Here is a 24390-nt window from a genome sequence, read left to right as displayed (position 1 = left end):
TGAGAATCGACATGTAGATGATAGCACCTGTCACAAAAAGTGTATATTTTAGAACGTGTCCTTGGCGGAAATGTTATTTGGCGGAGTGTGTTTACTTCAATGCGTATTTGAGTGTTGGACATCTTTTGGAATGTACCACAACCAAAGTCAATGCACAAATCATTACAGTAATTCATAATAAAATTACACTTTAAGCAACAAACAAACATACTGAATCTGATTCAGTTACTTCCAGCGATTTATACACTTGAGATCAATCTCGATAGCTGAATAATTACTAATAATATTAACCAAGTTGGTATGTTCCGTTTCACTTTCTCCTCATGGGACAACAATTCACTTCACATGGGGTCCTGTTTGCTGGGCTGTACTCGATATACCAATGTAATCTAATGAGACTGACAAAGTAATTTGTGGCAACAAGTAAGACTAAACCTAAAATGGGTAAGAAGAAGTCTGCCATGGGGCTCGGGAGATCGTTGATAAAGGAGAGACTCAACGCAGGCCGAGGCAACAAGAGGGGCGATACTTGGGTAACGTTCATTAACGCTACGTTATTTAACTATAGTTATTTAGCTAGCTAGCTTAACCTATAGCTAGACCTACCTCCAAGCCTGTTCGTTAGCAGAGTAAAGTAAAACATTTGGGATAACCAGGATTTGGTGAATACTGCTTCCCTGACAATAAAGTAACACATCTTGTTTTAATGGTCGTCTGTCTTGTTAGCTAGCTACCTTGCTGATGATTTAACGTGATATCACATTGCCAGCTCCACACCAGTGAACTGAACGATGGCTACTGTTGATAAACGGATATGTAGAAGGGTGAGCCGGTCAAGGATCGATTCAGACAAGGTGGTAAAATTGTACGACAAGCGACAGTTTATTCAGAGTAAAGATATCTGGTACAGCGTAATTACGGCCCTTCCGTTAGCCCATGAGGAACCAGCAGACAAAGAGAAAGCTAACCGTTAGCACAAACATTTTATGCAGAACAGAAAGTAGGTTGATTCTAGAAGATCGGTTCTTCGGATTGGTTCAGGCTGGGGGTAGTCTTCTTGCATTGGCTCAGCTGGGCTGTCCGTCACTCCAGAATCCCGCCGTCACACAATGTTCGGCTAGAAAGGAGATTAGGTGTGTGCGCTGTGTGAAAGCTATTCTGTATGGGACCTAACATGTTTCACTGTGCAAATACATTGCTATGTGTTGTCTCAGTTATAGCAATGTAATAGCAGTAAGCTGGTCATTAGCATAAGAAATAGCACTTCCTTACAAATCCCTCTCTTCACATCTCCCCAGAGACGTGACACAACCTAACTAGATCCAGACACAAAAAGAAACTTCTCCCAGAAGGAAAAGTTTTGTGATTCCCTCTCTTCACATCTCCTAAGAGATGTGACATAGTCCAGATACATTACTCCAAGCAAAAACGGAAACATAATCCAAAAAGGAAAAAATAGCCTAAACAAGGTAAGTCTATACGGAAATGGCCCACAAAGACCATAATTGCCCCCTCTTCCCATCCCAGATGGGACACGACATACAATGGAGAAGCTTAATCAATAAAAGCTGCTCCTGGAGCATCTGTTGATGTAACTTGCTTATGAAGAACATCCAGGCTCTCATGCTCCATACCGTTATCTCGCACCGGGCTCCTGTTATCTAACAAAAGACCGCTTGTTCTCGCAACACCCCGCTCTGAATGTTCCCTCCCCTCTGACTTCAAGCTGCTCCCGTTGCCCCCTGCTCCATCTGTGGATGGATTCCTCGTGTGGCCACTGGGGTGGAGCTGTTCTCGCATAGATCGAGGGGCATGCATGTCAGATGGCCCTGGTGTGCACCATTGTGCACCCCCTGGTGTGGAGTAGCCCTGTGGGCCAGGTTCTAATACTTCACACTCCAGGTGGCCCCCTTTGATCAACGTATCCCCTCTGAGTACTCCTTCTTTTACAAGGAACACTTAGTATATTCAGTTCAAGAAAAACGATTGGGTTGGTATAGCTTTTGTGGAGCGCGCAACCAAGGGATCTATTCGACTATTTAGTCTCAATATTAAATATTATATTCAGATCTTATTTCAATTATACATCAGTCATTTTGTTCCTGATTATACATTTAACACAGAAGTCATAGATACATACAACATAGAAGTTTCGGATTCATCAAATAACCCTTATATAGTTCTATCTCTCTCTCCAACTAACCACCAACAATCTTAATGGAAACGATTACAACCACATTGCATTTTAATAGAAACAGTTACAAAATACATGTTATCTCTCTGACCTCTATCAGCCGACCCTATCAGACCGGTCCTACCGGGTTTAATGGATAGAATTCAACCCTATCCTGGATAGAATTCAATTTTAACCCCTACTGACCCCTATAGTGCTGACCCCTATCAGAATTATTACATTTGTCCGACCCCTATCAGTATTCCCCTGACCCCTATCGGAACTAAAATTACACATGTCCGACCCCTATCAGTATTTCACTGACCTCTAGCGGAACAAAAATTACACATGTCCGACCCCTATCAGTATTTCACTGATCCCTATCGGAACTAAAATTACACATGTCCGACCCCTATCAGTATTTCACTGACCCCTATTGGAACTAAAATTACACATGTCCGACCCCTATCAGTATTTCACTGACCCCTATCGGAACTAAAATAGGCCTCAAGTGATCTCTCATCAATTGAAAGCTATCAGACTTGCCTGACCGGGTCGCGGGACAAAATTACAATTTATCCCCTCGGCGCCAGATTTAATGAATAGTAATTAACTATCCCCTTACTGATATCTCATCAATGATTTATATCACCCCGGCCATCGCCGGTTTGTACCACATATGTTCACTTCACTGTTCTTTGACTCATCAGCAAATTATAAATTTACACAAGAATTCATACTTACTCGGAAATACTGATCAAAATTTAGACAGACTATACGACAATATGCAAAGTTTGATTTAACAGGTTTTGCTTACCTTGTTTATGGTGCACCTTTAGATCAGTTTCCCGAGTTGAGCAGAATTGTTGTCCTCCCCCGAATGTCTTCACCCGTCCTCCTAGAATCTTCCTTTCACCACTCGCCCTCTCACACCCAAATCAACTCACTTCGACCGGATCGTTATTCAACCATCCTCCTGCTACCAAGTTTCTATTGATAAAAGGATATGTAGAAGGGTGAGCCGGTCAAGGATCGATTCAGACAAGGTGGTAAAATTGTACGACAAGCGACAGTTTATTCAGAGTAAAGATATCTGGTACAGCGTAATTACGGCCCTTCCGTTAGCCCATAAGACCAGCAGGAAAGAGAGAGAGAGTTAACCGTTACACACATATTTTATGCAGAACAGAAAGTAGGTTGATTCTAGAAGATCGGTTCTTCGGATTGGTTCAGGCTGGGGGTAGTCTTCTTGCATTGGCTCAGCTGGGCCGTCCGTCACTCCAGAATCCCGCCGTCACACAATGTTCGGCTAGAAAGGAGATTAGGTGTGTGCGCTGTGTGAAAGCTATTCTGTATGGGACCTAACATGTTTCACTGTGCAAATACATTGCTATGTGTTGTCTCAGTTATAGCAATGTAATAGCAGTAAGCTGGTCATTAGCATAAGAAATAGCACTTCCTTACAAATCCCTCTCTTCACATCTCCCCAGAGACGTGACACAACCTAACTAGATCCAGACACAAAAAGAAACTTCTCCCAGAAGGAAAAGTTTTGTGATTCCTCTCTTCACATCTCCTAAGAGATGTGACATAGTCCAGATACATTACTCCAAGCAAAAACGGAAACATAATCCAAAAAGGAAAAAATAGCCTAAACAAGGTAAGTCTATACGGAAATGGCCCACAAAGACCATAATTGCCCCCTCTTCCCATCCCAGATGGGACACGACATACAATGGAGAAGCTTAATCAATAAAAGCTGCTCCTGGAGCATCTGTTGATGTAACTTGCTTATGAAGAACATCCAGGCTCTCATGCTCCATACCGTTATCTCGCACCGGGCTCCTGTTATCTAACAAAAGACCGCTTGTTCTCGCAACACCCCGCTCTGAATGTTCCCTCCCCTCTGACTTCAAGCTGCTCCCGTTGCCCCCTGCTCCATCTGTGGATGGATTCCTCGTGTGGCCACTGGGGTGGAGCTGTTCTCGCATAGATCGAGGGGCATGCATGTCAGATGGCCCTGGTGTGCACCATTGTGCACCCCTGGTGTGGAGTAGCCCTGTGGGCCAGGTTCTAATACTTCACACTCCAGGTGGCCCCCTTTGATCAACGTATCCCCTCTGAGTACTCCTTCTTTTACAAGGAACACTTAGTATATTCAGTTCAAGAAAAACGATTGGGTTGGTATAGCTTTTGTGGAGCGCGCAACCAAGGGATCTATTCGACTATTTAGTCTCAATATTAAATATTATATTCAGATCTTATTTCAATTATACATCAGTCATTTTGTTCCTGATTATACATTTAACACAGAAGTCATAGATACATACAACATAGAAGTTTCGGATTCATCAAATAACCCTTATATAGTTCTATCTCTCTCTCCAACTAACCACCAACAATCTTAATGGAAACGATTACAACCACATTGCATTTTAATAGAAACAGTTACAAAATACATGTTATCTCTCTGACCTCTATCAGCCGACCCCTATCAGACCGGTCCTACCGGGTTTAATGGATAGAATTCAACCCTATCCTGGATAGAATTCAATTTTAACCCCTACTGACCCCTATAGTGCTGACCCCTATCAGAATTATTACATTTGTCCGACCCCTATCAGTATTCCCCTGACCCCTATCGGAACTAAAATTACACATGTCCGACCCCTATCAGTATTTCACTGACCTCTAGCGGAACAAAAATTACACATGTCCGACCCCTATCAGTATTTCACTGATCCCTATCGGAACTAAAATTACACATGTCCGACCCCTATCAGTATTTCACTGACCCCTATTGGAACTAAAATTACACATGTCCGACCCCTATCAGTATTTCACTGACCCCTATCGGAACTAAAATAGGCCTCAAGTGATCTCTCATCAATTGAAAGCTATCAGACTGGCCTGACCGGTCGCGGGACAAAATTACAATTTATCCCCTCGGCGCCAGATTTAATGAATAGTAATTAACTATCCCCTTACTGATATCTCATCAATGATTTATATCACCCGGCCATCGCCGGTTTGTACCACATATGTTCACTTCACTGTTCTTTGACTCATCAGCAAATTATAAATTTACACAAGAATTCATACTTACTCGGAAATACTGATCAAAATTTAGACAGACTATACGACAATATGCAAAGTTTGATTTAACAGGTTTTGCTTACCTTGTTTATGGTGCACCTTTAGATCAGTTTCCCGAGTTGAGCAGAATTGTTGTCCTCCCCCGAATGTCTTCACCCGTCCTCCTAGAATCTTCCTTTCACCACTCGCCCTCTCACACCCAAATCAACTCACTTCGACCGGATCGTTATTCAACCATCCTCCTGCTACCAAGTTTCTATTGATAAAAGGATATGTAGAAGGGTGAGCCGGTCAAGGATCGATTCAGACAAGGTGGTAAAATTGTACGACAAGCGACAGTTTATTCAGAGTAAAGATATCTGGTACAGCGTAATTACGGCCCTTCCGTTAGCCCATAAGACCAGCAGGAAAGAGAGAGAGAGTTAACCGTTACACACATATTTTATGCAGAACAGAAAGTAGGTTGATTCTAGAAGATCGGTTCTTCGGATTGGTTCAGGCTGGGGGTAGTCTTCTTGCATTGGCTCAGCTGGGCCGTCCGTCACTCCAGAATCCCGCCGTCACACAATGTTCGGCTAGAAAGGAGATTAGGTGTGTGCGCTGTGTGAAAGCTATCCTGTATTGGACCTAACATGTTTCACTGTGCAAATACGTTGCTATGTGTTGTCTCAGTTATAGCAATGTAATAGCAGTAAGCTGGTCATTAGCATAAGAAATAGCACTTCTTTACACTACGATTGGGGTCGTCTCAACCTGCAGTCAGTGACTGAGCAGAGTTCTATGGATGACTTCCTTGCAACTGCAGAAATGGCAGGGACTGAGTTTGTTGCAGGTAGATACTCTATTGCATTGACCTGACAAGTGATCTTTTAAACTGTCCTCTACCAGGGGTGTATTAAGTTTGCCAATTCTTTTGCAAAACGTTTCTTAAACGGACGCTAAAGTAACGGGGAGGGACCTACTATAATTTGTCCCCAGTGGTGTATTCATTAGTTGGATTCTGTTGCAAAACGTTTGCAACGGAACACCGTTTACTCTTAACGGAAAACATTTTGCAACGAAAACGAGTTTATTGGACAAATTCAGGTAGGTCCTTCCCTGTTTCGTTCTGTTTACTTCTGTTTGGTTCTTAGAGTCTTAGAGTAACAGGTCAAATGTTTTGCAATGGAATCCGACTAATGAATACACCCCAGTACCTGCCTCTTTGTACAGGATTGCCAGGATGCAATTGATGGATGAAGTGTTTCCCCAGAAAAGCTCAACATCAAGTTTGTTCCAGCTGAAGCTCGGGCAGGATTACTGACAGCTGAGGAGATGGCAAAGTTGAAAAAGCTGCACGAAGAGAACAAACAACTTCTTAGAATACCACGAAGGTGCAGTAAGGGTCCTTGCTATCGGGGATCCTTGGAAGTCCCAATTCTGACGTTATCCTATTGAAGTTCACATTTTAAATGATTAGGGTCAGTGTTAAGATTAGGGTTTAGGGTAGGGACGTCCCAAAGATTCCGGATAGCGCTAACCGTGCAGTAGGCACAGTGACTCCAAAGATATTACTTCCAAATGTTATTTCATGTCCTCTTTCTAGTTGTCTTAGTAGTAGAGATTGTGCTGATTGCCTCTGATGTTCCATTACTGTCTCTTCTTTGTCTTGTCATATTACAGGCCTCACTGGGATGGGAGCACCAGTCCAGAGGTCCTCCAGCAGACCGAGAGAGACAGCTTCATGGAGTGGGGACGAGAACTGGCACTGTATGAAACCCACTACAATCACAACACTTACACCCCCCCCCATCAATTGAATAGGATCTCATTGTTTTGATGTTTATAGATTGTGTGCCTTTAGTAACATGGTTTTCTTTCAGCAGTGCCCTAAAGTTGATCTATTTTGTTTCATAGACTTGAAGAGGAGCAGAAAATGATTCCCACCCCTTTTGAAAGGAATTTGGATTTCTGGAGACAGCTCTGGCGAGTGATTGAGAGGAGGTAGGAATTAGAGCTGCTGTGTCTCATGACTAATTGTGTCCTATTTCAGCCTTTCAGTGCCTTGTATGATGATGGAAATGTGAATTTTCCTACGCAGTGACATCGTTGTTCAGATCGTTGATGCCAGAAACCCGTTGCTGTTTCGTTGCCCTGATCTGGTAAGTACAGTGCTGAAGGGCGCAGCCAAACTAGCCCATTGATTTAATCCACCGTTCTAATTAGTGTCCGTTCTCTACGGATCAGTATGGCCAAAGGCTGTCATCAAATAATTTTGGCAAATTTTTCTTGGATTGGGGATGGCATTGCCAGGTGGGGGAATCTGCCAAACCAAACTGATAGGTGGGGAAACACTGTGGCATTTCACCCATTGACCTTCAAGGTTCCTGTAGGAGTGCTATGTCAAGGAAGTGTCCCGGGACAAGGTGAACTTGCTGCTGGTGAACAAGGCTGACCTGCTTACCCGGGAGCAGCGGAGGATCTGGGCCAGATATTTCCAGAGAGAGGGCCTCCATGCTGTTTTCTGGTCTGCACTGGTGGAGAATGAGAGGCTGGAGGCAGAGGAGAAGGTGAGGAGTCATTCACATTTTAATTGGAAGGGCTGGTCTTAGAAGGCCTGGTTAAAGCAGACCGAATGCTATGCTCACCATTGTTGAACTTAGATCTGGTATACTTTTTTGACTGATGAAAGATGAGTTGTTAGGCTTCTCCTCTTCAGACCTCAGTGATACCTTCCCTTGTTCATTCTCCAAAGGGAAAGGGAATGGAAGTGGAGGAGCAGGAAGATGAACAGAGCGACACAGAAAATGAAGATGAGGGAATGACAGACAATGTGAGTCGAAGACAGGAGGTAGAGGATAACAAGGAGAAGGCTGAGGAAGAGAGTGAGGAGGAAGATGAGGAGAGTGATATGGATGAGGAGCAGCAGAGAGGGGAGCAGTTTGAAGACTGTGTAGCAGAGGGAGACTGGCAGACCTGCTCAGAGGGTGAGGAAGCAGACGACGAAGAGAGTATAGACTGCTCCACCCACAACCCCTCCTCCTTCCACAACTCCAGTGGCCTGCTGACCAAAGACGAGCTGCTGGCCATATTTAAGGCTGCTCACGATGGGCCAACATTGAAAGAGGGCGAGCTCACAGTGGGGCTGGTGAGTACCGACACTGTCACGAGAATTTTCAATCCCAATGATAATAACTAACAATCAATAGCTCTGACCAATCCCAGAGGTTTGTAAGACCATGGGTATAATAATAATTAGTCAAAGACTCAGCTTATGCAAAAGGTTAGTACAGTTTATTCAGAGAACGTTCTAAAGTCAAGAATACAAAGACATCCATTTTATAGCTGCGCACATACTTCTACACAAACAGTAGATATCCTACGCACATACATACACACAACAGTAGGTATCCTACGCACATACTGTCCCACTACCCAGCCGACAAAGATTAGGGGTGGCCATGGGAATCATTCCCCGTCCTCCCTCAAGATAGGGAGACCCTGGGAAGTACTCTCAGTGGCCCCCAGCCAAGGTCGGCGCCGAATTCTGCTCAGACAGTCTGTTTTTAAGATACTATAAAGACATAAACATTAGCTATATTGTTTTACCCTAATTCTGACTAGAACTGCACATTTATTGATTATAATTTTATACATTCTAATCAATTCCATACAATTATATGGTTTCAGGGTGGAATATTCTAATCATTCGATTAACAGATACACACACACACACACACACTGGATATCAGTCGGCTTAAATACTAGGTCATGTTTAAGCAATAAGGCACAAGGGGGTGTAGTATATGGCCAATATACCACGGCTAAGAGCTGTTCTTATGCACAACGTAACGTGGAGTGCATGGATACAGTCCTTACCCAAGGTGCCTTATTGCTATTATAAACTGGTTGCCAATGTAATTGGAACATTAATAAATGTTTTGTCATACCTGTGGTATACTGTCTGATATACCACAGTTTTCAGCCAATCAGCAGTGCTTGAACCACCCAGTTTATAATACACTTTATATTACTATAGGAAGTCATTTACGAAGTAGGAGAACAGGTCTTGTGTTTGGAGTGATCTCAATTCTCCTATCTGCTCTCTAAACAGGTGGGGTATCCCAATGTGGGAAAAAGTTCCACCATCAACACTATTCTGAGAAATAAGAAGGTGTCCGTCTCAGTCACGCCTGGGCACACCAAGCACTTTCAGGTAAAGCACTGCTCTCTGATGTAGCCTACTTGACCTCTAAAACTGTGTGCCTTAGTTAGAATAACTTTTTTTTGTAGAGTCAAATAAAGAATTCAAGTGTGTGTGTGTGTTCCAGATGCTGTACGTGGAGCCAGGTCTGTGTCTGTGTGACTGCCCCGGCCTGGTCATGCCCTCCTTTGTGGCCACTAAAGCTGAGATGATCTGCTGTGGGATCCTGCCCATCGACCAGATAAGAGACCACGTGCCTGCCATCTCCCTCATATCCTTCACTTACCAACCCTACAAACGGATTTTGTTAACTTATGGGTGTAGAAGTCATATTTATTGTCCCTAACAGTAGATACTGGAGTTTTTTTCTTTCTTCTAAAATCCATTTTAATTTGTTTTTTTTTCAGTAGGACAAAAGTGGAGCTGCAAACTATGTTATCATTTCATATTACAAACATACAGCTAAATTCAGAGACCTAATCGTTTCACTTGGGTAAAGTATTTTTCAGATGTTTGATTGGGTGTTTATTATGGTTAAGGCCTTAACAGACTGCTCAAGTGTGTCAGACTATTCCTCGGGATGTGCTAGAGGGCACCTATGGCATAAACATCATCCCGCCCGCGAGAGGATGAGGACCCCGACCGCATACCCAACTATGTGGAGCTACTGATGGCCTACGGATGTGAGACCATAAACCCTGTCCTTATATAGTACAGTGTAGAACAATACACAGCACAACATAAGCCATATGGTAGTGATGGAGTCGGAGCAGGCTGTTGACACTGTCCTGTTCTAGGTCAGACATGAGGTGCTTCATGACAACACATGGACAGCCTGACCAGTCGAGATCAGCCCGCTACGTCCTCAAGGACTATGTTGTTGTAAGTTAACCCTCTTCCTTACTCCACCATCCTCTTGATGTAAAGGTATGGGTTATTAGGCAGAATAGTCTAAACATTGTTTTGTCTGTATACCTACACTGAAAATATATAATTTCTAAAAAAAAATGTGCACAAATTTGTTTACATCCCCGTTAGTGAGCATTGTATCCTTTGTAAAGAATCCATCCACCTGACAGGTACAGCATATCAATAAGCTGATTAAACAGCATGATCATTACACAGGTGTACCATGTGCTGGGGACAATAAAAGGCCACTCTAAAATGTGCAGTTTTGTCACAACACAATGCCACAGATGTCAAGTTTTGAGGGAGTGTGCAATTTGCATGCTGACTGAAGGAATGTCCACCAGAGTTGTTGCCAGAGAATAGAAAGTTCACTTCTCTACCATAAGCTGCCTCCAATGTCATTTTAGAGAATTTGGCAGTACGTCCACCTCACAACCGCAGGCCACATGTAACCATGCCAGCCCAGGATCTCCACATCCAGCTTCTTCACATCTGGGATTGTCGGGGGTGGGGTCTGACTCCCAAGTGGATGGGCCGATGCCCTCCCAGGCCCACCCCTGACTGCACCCCTGCCCAGTCATGTGAAATCTGTAGATTAGTGCCTAATACATTTATTTAAATTGACTGATTTCCTTATATCAACTGAAACTCAGTTCAGTAGTAATGGCAGACGAAGCACCACTAAAAGGTTCTTTCTGACCATCCCCAGGGGAAACTGCTTTACTGCCATCCTCCTCCCCACATCAGTGCAGCAGACTTCCAGCACAGCAAGTTCCAATCTGGAGATGCAGATGGTTAAAGGCTCCAAGACGGGCCACAAACAGAGCAAAGTCAATAATTTGCAAATAAATTCATTTAAAATCCTACCATGTGATTTTCTGGATTTTTTTTCTTCTCATTTTGTCTGTCATAGTTGAAGTGTACCTATGATGAAAATTACAAGCCTCATCTTTTTAAGTGGGAGAACTTGCACAATTGGTGGCTGACTAAATACTTTTTTGCCCCACTATATATACTGTACTCTATTATCTACTGCATCTTTATGTAATACATGTATCACTAGCCACTTTAAACTGTGCCACTTTGTTTACATACCCTTCATTACTCATCTCATATGTATATACTGTATTCGATATCATCTACTGCATCTTGCCTATGCCGTTCTGTACCATCACTCATTCATATCTTTATGTAATGTACATATTCTTTATCCCTATACACTTGTGTATAAGGTAGTAGTTTTGGAATTGTTAGGTTAGATCACTCGTTGGTTATTACTGCATTGTTGGAACTAGAAGCACAAGCATTTCGCTACACTCGCATTAACATCTGCTAACCATGTGTATGTGACAAATAAATTTGATTTGAATTTAATTACTATACTAACCACATTGTTGTGCATTTCGTTTCCAGGAGAATGTTCGAGCACTCACCAAGGGGGTCCAGTCTTACATGGGCTACAAGCTAGGCAGCATAGGCCAGCGTGAACAGATAGGGCAACCTGGCACGGAACAGCCTGTGGTCAAACCCTGGAAGAAGCATGGCAATAGAAACAAGAAAGAGAAAGTACGCCGACTCACCAAGCAAAAAAATCGCTGATAGTCTAGAGTGGAATAGAGTGTTAACCCACGAAGGACTTTTCAATGCAATCCACAGGTATTGCTGCTTTCTTGTACGTAGACACTGGTCAACAACAGTAACCTCCATTGCATTTTTGCAATATGGAGAACCAAGGATAGGTTGCCTTTTGATATAAAAACATTCTGAATATTGTGAATTATCATGCATTGCAGTGACGATACATTCCACCATTTGATTATGATTGAGTTGTGCAACAAATCTCACAGAAGTTATGAGTGTAGCAACAAGAGCAGAGTAGGGGGTCAACTAAATTCCAGCATTTTCAGAAATTGAATGGAATTGAGCTTTACTCTGAACCAGATAAGTAATTGCTAAGGAGATCAATCAAGATGTATTTGGTTATATGCGTTTGTTACATATACAGAAAGGTCAGGCTTGAACTTTACAGAGATAATGAACTACAGGTAACTGCCGAAATAAAGGAAACAACAAAGTGTCTTAATAGGGAGTGGGGCCACCACGAGCAAGAACAGCTTCAATGCATTTTGGCATAGATTTGACAAGTGTCTGAAACTATTGGAAGGATGTGATACCATTCTTCCACGAGAAATTACATTGTGGTGTTTGTTGATGGTGGTAGAAAACACTGTCTTAGGTGCTGCTCCAGAATCTCCCATAAGTGTTCAATTGGGTTGAGATCTGGTCATCAAACCATTTAGTGACCACTCAAGTCCTCTCATGTGTATGGGGGCATTGTCATCCAATGGGGCCATGGTAGCCAAAATAATAAATAGCCTGCCCAGCATTTCTATACTTTACCTTAAGCATGATGGGATGTTAATTGCTTAATTAACTCAGGAACCACACCTGTGTGGAAGCACCTGTTTTCAATATACTTTATGTCCATTTACTCAAGTGTTTCCATTATTTTGGCAGTAGTTGGATTCCCTAAGATTTACAACCAAATGCTAACTGCAATAAATGTCTGAAGCAATAACAATTTAGTAATATCCCTGATGATATATTTCAGATGGTTTTCAAACGTTACTTTGTGGTGTTTTGGCTCTCATTAGTTGATAGAGGAATTCTAAATTCCTTTATGTTTTATTGCCAAAACCAATTCGCACTCATTTCTAATTCATTAATGAATTGTAAGTTCATTAATTATGCATGAAGTAGATTGAGACCAGTCTTAAAAGCCAAAAGTAACAGCGTTTATTACAAGAGAGTACTGAAGCATACACATTTTTCCACAGGTTATAAACTGAACATGACATCATCAGTTTCCCACCCTCTTTCCGATTCTCACAAGAGCCCATTGTTTATTAGGTCTGGAACATCTCCCAGACATTTCTTATCTGTCTGAAAAGCCATAGCATCGCTCCCCCTTTAACTGACCAAGAGACACAGAAAATTAATTTGTTCTGCTTATATTTTCAGTAACAGCTTAACCAATAACTTTTACTTTTCATACCATAACATAATAGTATTAGAATAAATGGTTCTAATCAATAATGTATACATAATTAATCATCTCAACCACAATTTCCTCTAACATTAGTGTTTCTAATATTTGCCGTGATTTCGTGCCCAAAGTACCCTCAAACTGCCACCAGAGGCTTCATTGAGCGAGGGCTACCTGAAGCTGACCTACATTTTATCTTTTAGAAATGGCCTTGATCTTTCAGTGTAGGGCAACAGCAGAAATTAGGAAAGGTGTTCTTTGGTTTGTTGCACATGACTGGTGCACTAAATCGGGGCATTATGTCCAAAGAAAAGTACATAAAATGGGACTAATAAATTATTTAAAACGTGACTATCATTAATAAACATTCAATTGGCCCAGCTCGAGTGTCTTTATAACTCAAATTTGGTAAAATAAATAAAGAATTGAGTAAGGGCATCGCCATGCCCTGGCAAAATCATGTCAATCTCATTGTCATTCTCTAATCTACAGGGAAATGTGTTTACGTTTGAATAACCAGGCAGCGCTTTTTGAAGTAAATTTGCATACTATTGGGGCACAATTTCCCACACCTTTTTCATAGGTCCGTGCTCTCCGTGATTATCGGGATGACTCTACCCCCCATTTAAACTGAAATTTGAAATGGTTAGGTAAGGGTTTAGGGCCCAAGTATCCCAAATAGCACTGACCAGATGACAAACCTGTGCTGTGCACTACTGACGCAGCCCCACCCCACTGGGCGTATTTGCCAATGCTATTCCAAATATTTTCTTTAGGACAACGTTGGCACAGTTTAGCGACATGGGAGAGGACGCACAGTGTCACAAATTAACAGAGCAGAAAGCCTTTGATGTGATGTCTTTGTAGTGCCCGATATATAAATCTGTTTTTCAAACCGACAAAGTTTGCATCCCGACCTGACACATCTGTTTGGCGGTGCTTTTGATAATTTCATGTTTTATGTGAGTAGGCCTGTAGGTAAATACGCATTTAAATATGGAGGAATTGCATGTCTAGTGATTTACTTGGACTGAAATAACTGCAGGTACTCATTTCGTATGCCGGTAATGTTTATATTTAAGTGTTGCCCGAAGATTACGATCGTACCATTACGATTGTTTACACTGAGCTGTACTGGGGTCGGAATGCAATCGTGGTTACATTAACGCTTCGAACACACCAATTGTGTCATGGCATCACTGCTGCATAATATTTTGCCCAACTAGGCAACTATACTGATGCAGGTCGTCGCATGCGGTTGGACACATGGAGGAGATAATCATTTTCGCAGTATCCTCAAAACAGTCTTTTTTACATAACTGCTGACAGCTACAGGGACATAAACACAAAAAATGCTGCTTAGTGTCCACGATAGTAGGATTGTCAGTTTAGTAGTGAGCTTGTGCTAGATGTGGCCAGTTAGCTAGTTAGCTAACCTAGCCAATGAGGTGTGTGTGAAAGAAATAGTTAAATAAATTAGGCTAGTTTACTACCCCTGATAGCTACCAAATAATCATGTTTGAAAGAGTGTGAATGTCAGATAAATAGAAATGGTAAATACTACTGTACCCTGATAATTTGGTCAGATAACTGTGTGTGTGTCTATGTGTAGAGTAGGTGACATGTCCATGATAGCTATCTAATGACTATAGTTATGCTAGGTAATGGTTTGGCTTATCATGTTCATGTCTATGTAGAAGAAGACTGTAGGAGGAGGTGGAGAGGACTCAGGGACAGGTATCAGAGAGAGATGTGAGGGCAGAGAAAGAGAAGAAGAGGTCTGGGTCAGCAGCTTCAGGCCAGCAGCCTTGGCGCTTCTGCCACATTCTTTCTTTTCTGGATCCATTTATTGTGCCTAGAGCAACAAGTGGTAATTTTACAGCCAAGACCCTCTACTATGTCTACATCAACCACAAGTATGACCACCACCGGTGCAGCCATGGACGTTGATGAAATGGAGGAAGCACCTTTGGATTTAGGACCACCTGAGATTATTATTGAACCTCACGGAAGTGACCACTGAGGACCTCGTTGAACAGGATGTGGCCGTGGAGAGAAACAGAAACAAAGAGGAACGTCACACCAGGGTCATCGGAGGTACCAGCCCCCAGATCCACTCAACTCATTTCAGCAGAGGCTCCTCCAAGCCGTCGAGAGGGATGCAGCACAACCTGATTCTCACAGAAAGGATGACGAGACCCTCTTTACCATGAGCCTGGTGCCAACACTGAAGAGACTGCCTCAGCAAAGAAAAGCAGCAGTCAAGGATCAAATGTATCAGCTGCTTTCCGAAGCCAAGTTCAATGGTACGTCTTTTTTTCCCTCCACAATGTTGCGACTGAAGTAAAGTAGGTCATTTGTACAGTATAGTCATGCAGGCTAAATGGTATTTCAGATCAAAGTATTAATATGAGGCAAATGTATAGCTGTTGTTTCTGGGTTACAAAATATCCTAAAACAACAGTTTGCTGTCTAAACACACACACACACACCTCTTTCAAAAGTTATATACATTATAAAAATTTAACATTTTTACAACACACATACCTGTCACATTTTTTCCTGTACTTGAATACTTATTAAATTATGTTTTCATAGTTGTTTCAGTTTATTAATATCTAATTTAATCTGCCTATTTCTTCCCTATACCTTTTCAGATCTTAGACAAGATGAAAGTAAAAGCACATTCTCTTCCTAATTTGTTTTTTTTCCACCTGTATTTTGTCAGGCCAGTGAACATGGTGGTAAACTGTACTATTTGTATGGACCCTAGGTTATCCTTTCCCTTTGTTATCATACTAACTGTATGTCATATAACCTTAATTAGTGCTCCCGCTCACCTGATGTACCATGCCAGGTACGTATAATACTGCCGTTAATGGGAAGGGGTTAAGGTGTGGTCTTTACTCCCAAATTTGACTTAAATATAACTTCCAATGAAGAGAGACAATGTTACATAAAGTAATTTGGGGGGAAAAAATCATTTTTTTGGACAACGGTGGATGGTTCTTAAAATAACCTTTGTGTTAGGGGGCTCTTAAAATAGCAGTTTCACTCCACGGCATACTGCTATGGAACTTCACCTGCTGGCGATGAGAAGTAGGTGGTCAGCTGCTCCATCACCTGGAGTGCCTATCTGGGGGCGTTGTTGGAACCTGCCCTGGTGACATCAGGTAGGTGACCATTTCACGTGCCCATCTCCATCCGGAGCGGCTCCTGGATGAACTCCGCAAGTAGTTGTAGAGAACACATGTGGCCTTCACGCAGGCATCGACATTTGAGGGGCTGAGACCAAGCACTCTCCAATACATTCTCCACCGGGCTGCCAGAATCCCAAAGGCGCATTCAACAACTAACCTTGCCCTGGACAGTCGTTTGTTAAAGATCCTTACATGCTTTGGCAATGGCAGCTGGCGTCCAGCGTAGGGCCTCATGAGGTTGGGTCTCAAAGGGAAGGCCTCGTCGCCGACAAAGACGTGGGGAACAGGTCCCATGTCTTCAGCCCCAGGGAGTGATGCAGGTGGTGGAATATCCAGGGTGCCATCCTGAAGTGCCTGACCAAAGGCAGTCGCGGAGGGTCCCGCCATCACTTCCCTTGTCGTAAGCACCAACATCAACAACACAGAAATAGTAGATGGCATCTACTACAGCCAAGAGTACAACTGAATATGTACCCTTGTAGTTGTAGAATTGCGAACCTGAGCACGGTGGAGCCTGGATTTCTACATGTTTCCCGTCAATGGAGCCAAGACAGTTGGGGAAATTCTACCTCTCCAGGAACTCCGCAGCGATGGCCCTCCAGTCTTCCTCCTTGGGGACAGGTGTAACCGATGTGAAATGGCTAGCTAGTTAGCGGTGGTGCGCGCTAATAGCGTTTCAATCGGGTGACGTCACTCGCTCTGAGACCTGAAGTAGTTGTTCCACTTGCTCTGCAAGGGCTGCAGCTTTTGTGGAGCGATGGGTAACGATGATTCTTGGGTGACTGTTGTTGATGTGTGCAGAGGGTCCCTGGTTCGAGCCCAGGTAGAGACGAGGAGAGGGACGGAAGCAATACTGTTACATTGATGCTGTTGACCTGGATCACTGGTTGCTGTGGAAAAGGAGGAGGTCACAAGGGGGGTGAGTGTAACCGATGTGAAATGGCTCGCTAGTTAGCGGTGGTGCGCGCTAATAACGTTTCAATCGGGTGACGTCACTCGTTCTGAGACCTGAAGTAGTTGTTGCCCTTGCTCTGCGGGATGGAAGCTATACTGTTACACAGGCATGTATTCACCAACCAGACAGTCGCAAATGGTTTGTGCCACAGAGGAGACAATGCCTGCCACCGTGGACCGTCCGACTCGGAAGCTGAATCCAATGGTCCTGTAGGAGTCCCCTGTCACCAAGAATCTAAAATATAAATCCAAATAATGATCAATATTGTGTGTAACTATATATATATATATATTTACAACTTTCTTCGCATACCTTTTTATATATATTTTTTATTTTCCATAAACTCATCTTCAAAACACTGTCCTGCAACCCGCCTCACCAATTTATATGATTTTTTAAAAAGTATTATTTACCTCAAATCTGTAATGCTCCATAGAAGCTAACCAGAAGCTAATCCAGAAGCTAATCAGAAGCTAGTTAGCTTCTCTACTGGCTAATCGTTAGTATTCAGCTAACCACAGTTTGTGGTCATCGGCCATCCTTTAGCTCAAATCTATCGCCAGTTTTGTGCGGCTCGGAGCGGAACATACCGGACCTATTTTTCTCTCCATGTCCCCGGATTTCGACCGCTAACTCTGGACATTTATACCTGGATCTCGCAGCTAGCTAGCTGCTATCCATGTGACTATCGGCTTACATCGATTCCGGAGCAAACATCAATTAGCCAGCTGAAGAGTCCCATCAGTCACTCCTGGGCTACAATCACCTATCCGGACCCGTTTTACTGCCAACGCGGAGCCCAACCGGGCCTTCACAACTGGACTACCGACGTTATCTATCTGAGGGAGTTATCCGGCTGGCTCCTCGGTCGCGACGTTACCTGAACGCCCATCTGCGGTCCGCTAATCGTTAAATGTCTTATCGGCTGCTATCTGAATAGACCTATCAGACAATTTATTTTTATTTTTTCTTGGGCCTCTATACCTATATCTATTTATTTTTTTGCTAATGAGATTAATCCTCTCTACCACACGGAACCCCCACTAATCCTACCTACGGAAACGCACAAGGTGGCTAAAAACAGACCTCCATCCTATGCTAGCTTGCTGCCGATGGCCCGGCTAGCTGTCTGAATCGCCGTGACCCCAAACAACCTCACTACTCACTGGACCCTTTTGATCACTCGATGAAGCATGCCTCTCCTTAACCTCTTCAGTCGACCCTCTACTTTTTCAAACATTCTGTTAAAAATCGCGCAACATTTCAGCGCCCTGCTACTCAGGCCAGGAATATAGTATATGCATATGTGTGGATAGAAAACACTCAGACGTTTATAAAACTGGTTAAATCACAGCTGTGACTATAACAGAACGTGCATTTCATCGAAAAGTGCAAGAAAATCTGATCACTGAAAATGGAAATAAATATCCTTGCGCTACTTCCAGGAATTGTTCAAAGTGAACCGAATTATATGAGGCCGAGGTTTCAGTGCCTACAGCTTCCACAAGATGTCTAGAGTCTTGTCATTTGATTCAGCTTTGATTCTTGGTCAAACTGAATCAAGGGAACCGATTCCCTCCGGTCTCCGACCGGATGTTTTGGTCGAGCTCTCTCCAGACATCTTTTCGAGACGGACAGCTATAGAAGTTACATCGCCTCCTGATGAATTGTATCGCTTATTAACGTGTACTAATACCTAAAGTTGCATTACAAAAGTATTTTGAAGTGTTTTGTGAAAGTTTATCGTCGACTTTTTGAATTTTAAAAAGTTACGTTATAAAACGCTATTTTTTTCCGTTTATCACACAGTCTTCATAGATCGATATCTAGGCTATATATGGACCGATTTAATCGGAAAAAAAGACCCAATAGTGATTATGGGACATCTAGGAGTGCCAACAAAGAAGATGGTCAAAGGTAATGAATGTTTTATATTTTATTTGTGCGGTTTGTGTAGCGACGACTATGCTAATTATTTTGTTTACGTCCCCTGCGGGTCTTTTGGGGTGTTACATGCTATCAGATAATAGCTTCTCATGCTTTCGCCGAAAAGCATTTTAAAAATCTGACTTGTTGCCTGGATTCACAACGAGTGTAGCTTTAATTCAATACCCTGCATGTGTATTTTAATGAACGTTTGAGTTTTAACTAATACTATTAGCATTTAGCGTAGTGCATTTGCATTTCCAGAGCTCTAGATGGGACGCCTGCATGCCAGGTAGGAGCAAGAGGTTAATGTCAATATGCCTTGTCCATTGCTGTTCTGGTTAGTGTTTATTGGCTTATGTCACTGTAGAGCCTCTAGTCCTGCTCACTATACCTTATCCAACCTATTAGTTCCACCACCCACACATGCGATGACATCTCCTGATTTCAATGATGTTTCTAGAGACAATATCTCTCTCATCATCACTCCATACCTAGGTTTACCTCCACTGTATTCACATCCTACCATACCTTTGTCTGTACATTATACCTTGAAGCTATTTTATCGCCCCCAGAAACTTCCTTTTACTCTCTGTTCCAGACGTTCTAGACAACCAATTCTTATTACTTTTAGCTGTACCCTTATCCTACTCCTCCTCTGGCGATGTAGAGGTGAATCCAGGCCCTGCAGTGCCTAGCTCCACTCCTATTCCCCAGGTGCTCTCTTTTGATGACTTCTGTAACCGTAATAGCCTTGGTTTCATGCATGTTAACATAAGAAGCCTCCTCCCTAAGTTTGTTTTATTCACTGCTTTAGCACACTCTGCCAACCCGGATGTTCTAGCTGTGTCTGAATCCTTGCTTAGGAAGACCACCAAAAATTTTGAAATGTTCATCCCAAACTACAACATTTTCAGACAAGATAGAACTGCCAAAGGGGGCGGTGTTGCAATCTACTGCAAAGATAGCCTGTAGAGTTCTGTCCTACTATCCAGGTCTGTACCCAAACAATTTGAACTTCTACTTTTAAAAATCCACCTCTCTAAAAACAAGTCTCTCACCGTTGCCGCCTGCTATAAACCACCCTCTGCCCCCAGCTGTGCTCTGGACACCATATGTGAACTGATTGCCCCCATCTATCTTCAGAGCTCGTGCTGCTAGGCGCCCTAAACTGGAACATGCTTAACACCCCAGCCATCCTACAATCTAAGCTTGATGCCCTCAATCTCACACAAATGATCAATGAACCTACCAGGTACCGCCCCAAAGCGTTAAACACTGGCATCCTCATAGATACCATCTTGCCCTCTAAATACACCTCTGCTGTCTTCAACCAACATCTCAGCGATCACTGCCTCATTGCCTGCATCCGTAATGGGTCAGCGGTCAAACGACCTCCACTCATCACTGTCAAACACTTCAGCAAGCAGGCCTTTCTAATCGACCTGGCCGGGGTATCCTGGAAGGATCTCATCCTGTCATGCCTGTTTTTTTTTTTAAATGCCTTCCTAACCATCTTAAATAAGCATGTCCCATTTCAAGAAATTTAGAACCAGGAACAGATATAGCCCTTGGTTCTCCCCAGACCTGACTGCCCTTAACCAACACAAAAACATCCTATGGCGTTCTGCGTTAGCATCGAACAGCCCCCGTGATATGCAGCTGTTCAGTGAAGCTAGAAACCATTATACACAGGCAGATAGAAAAGCCAAGGCTAGCTTTTTCAAGCAGAAATTTGCTTCCTGCAACACTAACTCAAAGTTCTGGGACACTGTAAAGTCCATGGAGAATAAGAACACCTCCCAGCTGCCCACTGCACTGAAGATAGGAAACACTGTCACCACTGATAAATCCACTATAATTGAGAATTTCAATAAGCATTTTTCTACTGGCCATGTTTTCCATCTGGCTACTCCTACCCCGGTCAACAGCACTGCACCTCCCACAGCAACTTGCCCAAGCCTTCCCCATTTCTCCTCCCAAATCCTGTCAGCTGATGTTCTGAAAGAGCTGCAAAATCTGGACCCATACAAATCAGCCGGGCTAGACAATCTGGACCCTTTCGTTCTAAAATTATCTGCCGAAATTGTTGCCACCCCTATTACTAGCCTGTTCAACCTCTCTTTCGTGTCGTCTGGGATTCCCAAAGATTGGAAAGCAGCTGCGGTCATCCCCCTCTTCAAAGGGGGGGGGACACTCTTGACCCAAACTGCTACAGACCTATATCTATCCTACCCTGCCTTTCTAAGGTCTTCGAAAGCCAAGTCAACAAACAGATTACCGACCATTTCGAATCTCACCATACCTTCTTTGCAAAGCAATCTGGTTTCAGAGCTGGTCATGGGTGCACCTCAGCCACGCTCGAGGTCCTAAACGATATCTTAACCTCCATCGATAAGAAACATTACTGTGCAACCGTATTCATTAATCTGGCCAAGGCTTTCGACTGTCAATCACCACATCCTCATCGGCAGACTCGACAGCCTTGGTTTCTCAAATGATTGCCTCGCCTAGTTCACCAACTACTTCTCTGATAGAGTTCAGTGTGTCAAATCGGAGGGTCTGCTGTCCGGACCTCTGGCAGTCTCTATGGGGGTGCCACAGGGTTCAATTCTTGGACTGACTCTCTTCTCTGTATACATCAATGATGTCGCTCTTGCTGCTGGTGAGTCTCTGATCCACCTCTACGCAGACGACACCATTCTGTATACTTCTGGCCCTTTGGACACTGTGTTAACAACCCTCCAGGCAAGCTTCAATGCCATACAACTCTCCTTCCGTGGCCTCCAATTGCTGTTAAATACAAGTACAACTAAATGCATGCTCTTCAACCGATCGCTGCCTGCACCTGCCCGCCTGTCCAACATCACTACTCTGGACGGCTCTGACTTAGAATACGTGGACAACTACAAATACCTAGGTGTCTGGTTAGACTGTAAACTCTCCTTCAAGACTCACATCAAACATCTCCAATCCAAAGTTAAATCTAGAATTGGCTTCCTATTTCGCAACAAAGCATCCTTCACTGTCATGTATTGTCATATTATGTCTTGTTCCTGTTCTTTCTCTTCACTCCGTCTCCCTCTGCTGGTCGTATTAGGTTACCTTCTCTTCCTCTCCTTCCCCCAGCTGTTCCTCATCTTCTCTAACTACCTCGTTCACCCTTTTCCCACCTGTTCCCCTTTTCCCTCTGATTAGGTCTCTATTTCTCTCTCTGTTCCTGCTTCTGTCTTTGTCAGATTCTCATTTGAGTTTCTCATGCCAGAACCAAACTATCGTCTCGTTTGCTTCACCCTTGTCCCGTCCTGTCGGAATCTGCCTGTTCATCTGATGCTACGTGTGATCAGGTACCTCTGTCCTCTACGACCCACGCCTACCCAGAGAGACCAGCAGTCTGTCGCCGCTAACCCAGCTATTCTCCTCTGCTGCTAAGAAGGGGACTCTTCTGAAAATATCAGAAGGACTTTATGATTCATTTGTCGCCCTCTCTGCGGGTTGTCTATTTTGCCATTATATACATCTGAAGAGGATCTATGTCTTCCCTGTGTTTTGACATTAAAGGACTCTTTATTTGTTAAACCGCTTTTGTGTCCTCACTCACGTGCATAACATTCACTCATGCTGCCAAACATATACCCTTGTAAAACTGACCAACCTACCAATCCTCAACTTCGGCGATGTCATTTACAAAATAGCCTACAATACCCTACTCAACAAATTGGATGCAGTCTATCACAGTGCAATCCATTTTGTCACTAAAGCCCCATATACTACCCACCATTGCGACCTGTAAGCTCTCGTTGGCTGGCCCTCGCTTCATACTCGTCGCCAAACCCACTGGGCAGACTAAATAACTTTTTTGCCCGCTTTGAGGACAATACAGTGCCACTGACACGGCCTGCAACGAAAACATGCGGTCTCTACTTCACTGCAGCAGAGGTGAGTAAGACATTTAAACGTGTTAACCCTCGCAAGGCTGCAGGCCCAGACGGCATCCCCAGCCGCGCCCTCAGAGCATGCGCAGACCAGCTGGCCGGTGTGTTTACGGACATATTCAATCAATCCCTATACCAGTCTGCTGTTCCCACATGCTTCAAGAGGGCCACCATTGTTCCTGTTCCCAAGAAAGCTAAGGTAACTGAGCTAAACGACTACCGCCCCGTAGCACTCACTTCCGTCATCATGAAGTGCTTTGAGAGACTAGTCAAGGACCATATCACCTCCACCCTACCTGACACCCTAGACCCACTCCAATTTGCGTACCGCCCAAATAGGTCCACAGACGATGCAATCTCAACCACACTGCACACTGCCCTAACCCACCTGGACAAGAGGAATACCTATGTGAGAATGCTGTTCATCGACAACAGCTCGGCATTCAACACCATAGTACCCTCCAAGCTCGTCATCAAGCTCGAGACCCTGGGTCTCGACCCCGCCCTGTGCAACTGGGTACTGGACTTCCTGACGGGCCGCCCCCCAGGTGGTGAGGGTAGGCAACAACATCTCCTCCCCGCTGATCCTCAACACGGGGGCCCCACAAGGGTGCGTTCTGAGCCCTCTCCTGTACTCCCTGTTCACCCACGACTGCGTGGCCACGCACGCCTCCAACTCAATCATCAAGTTTGCGGACGACACAACAGTGGTAGGCTTGATTACCAACAACGACGAGACGGCCTACAGGGAGGAGGTGAGGGCCCTCGGAGTGTGGTGTCAGGAAAATAACCTCACACTCAACGTCAACAAAACTAAGGAGATGATTGTGGACTTCAGGAAACAGCAGAGGGAACACCCCCCCTATCCACATCGATGGAACAGTAGTGGAGAGGGTTACTAGTTTTAAGTTCCTCAGCATACACATCACAGACAAACTAAATTGGTCCACTCACACTGACAGCGTCG

General features: G+C 43.7%; 1 long non-coding RNA gene and 1 pseudogene across 1 annotated transcript; one reads left to right on the top strand and one right to left on the bottom strand.

Annotated features, from left to right (window-relative positions):
* Window positions 1-440: 440 nt before the first annotated feature.
* Window positions 441-11960, top strand: LOC123989609 (annotated as a pseudogene).
* LOC123991573 lies at window positions 947-3643 on the bottom strand. Its single transcript, XR_006830820.1, has 3 exons — window positions 3345-3643; window positions 2991-3163; window positions 947-1117 (listed from the first exon to the last, which is right to left on the bottom strand). It is a non-coding gene; the product is annotated as an uncharacterized LOC123991573 (long non-coding RNA).
* Window positions 11961-24390: the final 12430 nt, after the last annotated feature.

Source organism: Oncorhynchus gorbuscha, linkage group LG02 (genome assembly GCF_021184085.1).
Source record: "Oncorhynchus gorbuscha isolate QuinsamMale2020 ecotype Even-year linkage group LG02, OgorEven_v1.0, whole genome shotgun sequence".
Classification (NCBI taxonomy): Eukaryota; Metazoa; Chordata; class Actinopteri; order Salmoniformes; family Salmonidae; genus Oncorhynchus; species Oncorhynchus gorbuscha.
Note: the sequence above shows the minus strand (reverse complement) of the source record. Positions and strands in the feature narration are given on the sequence as shown.